This window comes from Charadrius vociferus, unplaced genomic scaffold, assembly GCF_000708025.1.
Source record: "Charadrius vociferus isolate BGI_N301 unplaced genomic scaffold, ASM70802v2 scaffold621, whole genome shotgun sequence".
NCBI lineage: Eukaryota > Metazoa > Chordata > Aves > Charadriiformes > Charadriidae > Charadrius > Charadrius vociferus.
Window position 1 is genome coordinate 204,477 of NW_009646926.1, and position 7,610 is coordinate 212,086.

The window sequence follows — 7,610 nt, forward strand, 5'->3', positions numbered from 1 at the left end:
GATCACACAGTTTTTGACATCTAACTGATGCTGGCTGAACCTGGAGCAGAGGTATAAATCAAACAACTTCAGCCTGCATTAAAGGACTTTATGTTGAAAGAAAATAACCCTAAAATCATCTCACCAACTCCCTGGGAACTTTACTGGGTGATGCCCACCCTGCTGTTCGGGAGGACTCTGTCTTGTTTGGAAAACCAGAAGTATTAGTATTTAGTTTTGAAGCCTGCTGGTTCCATTCCAGACTTGCAGGTACCTAGAGGTGTGCAGTTTGGGATGGCAGCGGTGAAGCCAACAACCAGCCCAAGTGAAAATCACTTCTGTTCACTTTTTAATGGATTGTCATAGCTTCAAACCATGAACTCACATCACCATCAGATATCCTTCCTAAACATGCAAGTGCAAATCTAGTTGACAGTATTGATGTTAAACAGCCACACATCTAACACCGAGATGAAACAGCGAACAGCAAAAAACCACCAGCTTATTCTCCTGAAGCTAAAATTAGCTATTACTATATTATTTTTTTTACACACACACTATGTGTATTCACCCTTAACAGCCCACTGTACCATCGCACTGACCCAAGATCAACCTGCATGCTTGTTGTATGCTAGCCCAGAGGCTTTCAACTCCTCAAGGCACAACAGCCTCACTCAAGCACCAGACGCCTTCTGTTCTATCCTGAAACTGCAAGAAATTAAGGAATTCTTATTTTAAATACAGAAAGTAGTATTATGGCTTCTAAAACTAAAAATTAGTACGCTAGCTTACTGTCTCCTTCTAAAAAAATGTATTTGTATTTTGGCAGGTAAAATGGCATTAAATAAAGAAAAATAACAGTATAAATTACACCAGTTATAATGTTGATTTTGCCAGAACTGAGAACCAAGCTAAAAAAAAATTCTGCTGAGATTAATGATCCTCGATTATTATTTTTTTTTAATTATTTTGTTACAACCTTGCTTTTTCCTGTGCCATTCATATATGGTTTTGCTGAACACTCTTGCTCTCCCTGGAAAGTTTTTGTTTGGTTTTTTTTTCCCTTTTCTGATTTCTCATCTTTTCCTCCATGCTGTTTTATGTTTTCTGCCTGTCATCACAGATGTAAGAAGCTTAGAGGTGTACCTAAAGAAAGAACAAGACAGGAATGATCTGTGTCAGCAAGCCCAGTCCCTTTCAATGAGATACAACCCACATAAGGTTGTATTGACATATTTATCAGGTTGTTTTAATGCGATAAATGTAATATAAGAGGCTTTTAAGATCTACTCCAAAGCTAGGAAGAATGCACGTATTCTGATGTTGTCAAACCCTAGGACAACACAGATGTGCCTCAGTGCCATCCAGCCAAATCTATCCATGGTTCGCTCAAAGTTTGGTTACAGAGGCAAGAATATTCCGTTAATATTAAAACCAGATAAAAGAAGTTTCAGTAAGCTAGAAAACACATACAATGTGGCACACCTGTCCTTTTAAAGGCACCTGCTGAAAGTTACCACTGTTTAAGTGGATTACTGGATATTCTACCTTAACTCTCCATGGAAAAGGAGACTGTTTCCTTAAGCCAATTAATTTTCTTTCCTTTGTCACTTCAAACCAAACCTACCTCACCACATCCACTTAAGAACATCACGACCATTTGATTAACGGCTTCTTCACAGAAGCACAGCAGCAAAACCGAGCCACCAACACAGACTGCAATACTTTAACTCACATCGCTCAATTTCTTGGAATCTGCTCATATTAGAGAATTTATCCCCACCTCAAACACCACTCAGCAGTCAGTGCTCAAGCTGAAATCCAGTACAGTGCACAAAAGCTGCAGCTGCCAGCAACTCTCTCTTCAACAGGTATATGCTGACACAGCAGAACTGGGATCGCTGCTCCACAGGGGACTTTTCACAGTGACGTCTCAATCAAATTTTCCAGTATCTTTGCCAGACCGTGCACTGACACATCCTCAAGCATCAACTCCAGCCCCCTGCACATCTCTCACCATGCTTCCTACAGCTCTCATCTACAAGGTACCACGGTATCCCCAGTATCTTCATCCCTCAGCCTGGCACTGCCACTGCTGCACACATCGCTGAATGCACAGCAGACGGAGCTCCTGCAGCCACACAGAAGATGGCATTCATACCTTAAACCATGCAGAACTTCCCAGTTCCCTATCACACCTGGCTTTCCTACACACAGTCAAAGACTCCCAACATCAACAGGACTTCCACAGGGCCCACAGTCCCAGACCACATAGTCTATCCTGCCCAGTGCATGCTGTTTGACCTTTCCAGATCATCCAAGGCTACACTACACCTCGAAGCCTCTCTCCCGCCTTCCCCATAGGTTCCTCCAGCTTGTTGTGTCCTGTGCCACCTGCCCATGCTGGTCCAGGAGGCAAACAACTGTCTGAATTAAGCTCGCCCTCATCTGCTTTGGCACATGGTAGGTGGCACCGATATCAGGTGAAGCTGCGTGACCCCAGCTGTAGCAGCACCAAGGAGGAAGATGCATCAAGGTACGAGACAGAGGAGGACTGGAAGAGAACGGAGACTTCACAAGGGCCATGAGCGACCTTGAATTAGACTAGGGTTGCATTGGCCTCAGGCAACAGGTTTTCTGTCCGCAAAATCCAGAAATGCAGAATCTTTCCCACTGCCTGTCACAGCTTAGGTGTTCCTACGTACACTCATCCCTCTTCCTTCTCTGCCTTAACTCTGGGTGCGAAAAATCAGCACGAACACACCAAGACTGACCATAACTCCTAAGGGGAGCACAGTTCTAAAAAGACCAACTTCTGCAAAAGGACTGGTTGAAAACTCTTTCCATTGCTTCCTTCAACAAACAAGAAATGAGGAAACAGCCGGGAGACAATTCCCTGTCAGCATGCTGCAGCACGAAGTCCATCTTTCTGCTCAAGTGGCATCACCAGAGCTACTCAGAGGTGTAATGTGAGAAAAAGCCACCTTTTTACTTGGCAAAAGTAGAAAGCGTCGTTGCATCTCTGCAGTATGGAGAAAGACCAAACAATTATTTCAACCAGCAGCTGCGTTTACTGCATTATCAGACCTGGACACGTGCAAGCTTGCTGCTATCAATCTAAAAAAATAAGTCTTTTTGAACTCAAGCATGGCAGACCTGCACTTCTATAAGAATTCTATGTTTTCTGAAAATGTCAACAAAAAACAGAAGGAGCCATAGTAAAGTATAATGTAAATTGCTAGAGAAAACGAAGGTGATCTCCCGGGGAATGCAAGCTGTATTCAAAGAATCAATGAACAACCACTGCAGGCAAATAAGCTCAGTAAAGACCTTCTGATCTGCAGAACATCAAGAAAGAAAGAAAATACGGAATTTAAAGAGGAAAAATCTCAAACCAATACAATATTGGTGGAGAAAAAATTTGCCATCTATTATCCAGTTACGACTACACTTACTCCGTAAGTAATCAGACCATAAATAAACCACACTCCCTGAATAGTAAAGCTGGCCCTACGCACCACTGCACCGAAGTTAAACTCTCTTAAGATTGCATTCAAACTTGTTGTCTGGAAGATTTGAGAATCAGCGTAACAAGAGAGTACCAACGCTCACTTTAACTTGGTGCTACTGGTCCAGGGGTACATGTGAATCCATGGCAAACATGACTTAGACCATCAGTTGCTGCACGCTTCACTACTGATTAACAAGAGTAAATAAGGACAACGGCTCTCGGTTGTTTCAGTTCCTGTTATTCATGCAATTTCTACCATGCTTTTTTGATCGCTCAGATTAAACAGAGTGAGCAATCTTTAGACAGCAGTAAAAAAACAAAAAGTAAAGCAGCAAACAGATTTTAGACTATTTTTCCTTCAATCTCTTCTGTTGCCACTAAAATGTACAAAGGCAGGAGCATCTCCTATGCGCACTTTCTAGGAACACAATGGAACCAGCATCACAGGACCAGTTAATCTTCTCTCAAACAGATCATCTATTCAACTACACCAAGAATCACTTGATAACATCATCTTCCTTTAGCAAAGGCATACACTGTCAACAAAAGAAGCTATGCAAATTATCACAGAATAATTCAGGTGTTAAGGCACCTCCTCCAGCCCAAAGCAGGGTCAGCTAGGACATCACACCAGGTTGCCCATGCCTGTATCCACTTTGATCCCCAAAAGCTCTGACAACAGAGACTACCTAACCTCTGTGGGCAACCTGTTCCAATGCTCGACCATTCTCACACAGAGGGCAGCTCTCCCGTGTCCAACCAGAGTCCCTTCTGTTCCAATTTATGCCCCTTGCCTCCTGTGCTCCCAGTGATACCCCTGTGAAGACCCTGGCTCTGCTCTCCTGAGAACGGCCTGACAGATGTCGGAGGCTAGGATCAAGCCTGCTCTTCCCTAGGCCAAACAAACCCCGGCCAGGCAGAACACACGTTAACACAGGGGTGATGAAATACTTGAACTTACTTGGGGACATCATACATCATCAGTGACTTATCTTAAACACACTGTACCTCTTTCTGAGAAATCCCAATTTTGTGGTCAATCTTTCTCCATTTGAAAACCTATAAAATTTCCAGTTGAGGAGCAAATTCACACATTCAAAGACTGAGAAGTGCTTTTCTTGGGTATCTGTGCTATCACCTCCACGGTAGTTGACAGATCCGTGGAGATTAACAATCTGAAAATTACTGCTCCAGGCCAATCAGAAATTATTGATTTCAACACAGACCTTCACCTCATAATTGCTATGGGTTGCGCTGTGCAAGAAATTACATTATTCTAAATAGTCTTTCAGATCTAAAAATAATTAAGTCTAGCTGTAGGAACAGTAGAAGGATGGAAAGGGAGAATGGGGAAGAGTGACAAGGCACAGACTGTTTTCTTCTGAAAAATATGGAAAATAAATTGCCTTTCCCCTTCTCAGTCTTTATTCCTCTACTCCAACTTCATTAAAACAAATTAATGCAGGAAGTATGCATTAATAGACCTGAAGTCTATTTTTTTGGTTACAGATGTCAGCAAGTACCAGGCCACTAGTAAACAAAACACGTGGGGAGGACTCCAGCAAAGCCTTCACTGTGCCTACAGCTTGATGATCATCCTGTCTGCAACCTGACAACCCAAGAGAGAAATAAAGAGATGATTTTCAAATATATAAACGTATATTATATTACATATAATTGGATAGGAAGACGTAATGTTTTGTTGTTAAAGCAATAGCCACAATACTACACATCTGTTATTTTTCTTCCCTACAGTATTCTTGCTGCAATCCAAAAAAAATTCAAATTTACAAGGCTGAAGTCACATCTCTTTTCTCCAGTATGAACCCAAGACTGCTCAGTTGTAAAGTAACAGAGGAGGCAGCGAGGGGGGACAGAAGGGGAAAACTGCTGCACCACATTTTTCTTTACCTTACAGGCACAGTGACATAACATTTAATCCCCAAGAAACAGCAGAATCTAAGATATTTCTATCTACCCATCTCTGACTATCATGACAGCTGTTTTAGGTTAAGAGAAAATTAGGAATTGATTTTCAAGTTACAGAAGCAAAGATGTCATACTACAGTTATAACCCTTTTTCTCTACCAAATCATTACTTAAAAATTAACCAGGTTTGTTCATGAACTCAGCAGCAAAATATTCAGTACTCATTTTTATTCTAAACAGAACCTCTATCAAAAACTGCAGTTTAATCCTTGCAACTTCTCTTGTGGTTCACAACTGAAGTTTGGCACATTTGAAAACAATCCCTGTTGTATTGTTGTTAAAAGTAGCAAGCTGTGTAAATAACAGCCCTGAATGAGACAGCACAAAGCTAGTCACCCCTACAAGCATAACCCTAGGTACCTTGGTGCAGTGATAAATGCAAGAGGATCAAGATAACATCACAATTTTGCATTACATTAGCCCTAAATTTTAGGTTTAGCCACAGCATTCCTGTTATTGCTTGGCAGTGTCGAAAGTATGGAAAATTTTCTTTATGATCCACATGCTTTTCACGCGTATAAGCAAGGCTTGTTACACCTCACCTCCAAATGATTTGGTCTCCAATCTCTGGTTCAGCTCCAAATTTCCAAACTACGCCTAAAAAAAAAGTCACTGAAACTTTTTGTATGGTACCTACCTAACCACCTTACACTTCCAAACCCACATTTCCCCATCCTTTGATTATTTTTTTTTCCTCTCCTGCAACACACAACAGCCCTGCTTCCAGCAACATGGCATCTAAGCACACAGATTGGTCACGTACAAATACAAATACCAAAACAGCCTGTGATGCCACAATATTTAGGAGTTTTAAAACAACTGAAAGAAATCATGCTTGAAAGTGTTACCAGTTATTAGTATGTTTTGGGTAAGGATTGCAATACATGACTCAACACTACCACTAACTAGACAAGCCAATTAGTGACAGAGACAAAAGAATCCCCAACAAAGAACTGCAGAGAGTTGTTACCATTTGCATTTTTCTAAAGAACTGAACAGACACAAGTGTTAAAACAAATATATTTCAAATCATCTACTGAGCAACTTCCAATCTTTTAGGAAAGAACATGAAATAATAATTAGGACACCAGATGGAAACTAGTTAAATAGTCCAAAAGTAAGCCAAAATGTCATTGTAGTTTAAATTAGATTATGTTTTTCACTAATAATGATGCTACATACAGTAATTTCTCTATTTCTATGGGGAGATATGTGAAATGCCTCTGCTAAAAAGAAAACTTAAAGTCACCACACACAAACACAGAAAGCATTACTTGAATATAACTCCTCCTAGAAAAAGAGAAACTAAAAAAAGAGCCAACTTCAGAAGGTGGCTGATTCAGCAATCAGATTTAACTTTCATGCAACAGTTCTGCAACTGATTCCTATCCCTCTTCAAGCATTTACCTGGGCTTTGTTCCCATTCAACTGCAGTACACTGTATATGTCATAATCCAACCCTAAAATGCACATTTACATTGGAAGTGATGGACTTCAAATTAGAACAAGTAGCTAGCTGAAGCATTACAGCCTGCCTTAGACAGGGAGTTAAGTATGAATTGTAGGAACAGCATCTTTGGGACTCAATGCCTTCAGAAAGCTCTCTCACATTAACAAAATGCAACACATGCTCCTTGCTACTGTGAATTTTTGCAGGTTTTGATTGTTTTTTAAGGTAAAAAGTGACAACAGCGATAGAGGTGGAAGAAAAAAAAAATCATCTCATGTAGAACCACACCAGAAACTGGCAACTCAAAGGAAAAAACTAGGTGGCTCCAGCAGATCACTGAGCACATGCACTTTTGCTAGCTGCGCTCCAAGGAAGGGTGAACCTTTCGTTTTCTACGTGACAAAGCCATTCAACCGCGTCGGGTCAACTTCAGTCCTCACACAACCTTCTGGCACGACAGTAATACAGTGAAAACACCAAAACCGACCCCTCCCCGGAGCAGAGAGCATACCCGAGTGTCCCTCCTGCCGCACCACACACACCGTCTCCTCGCAGCTCTGAGAGCTCAGTCCCTCCCCTCTCCCCCCTGCGACACCGGCCCACGGGTGCCCAGGAGAAGCCCCGGTACCTCAGGCCATGGAGGCGGCAAGGCACGTCCCAGCGGGGAAGAGGACGCCGGTG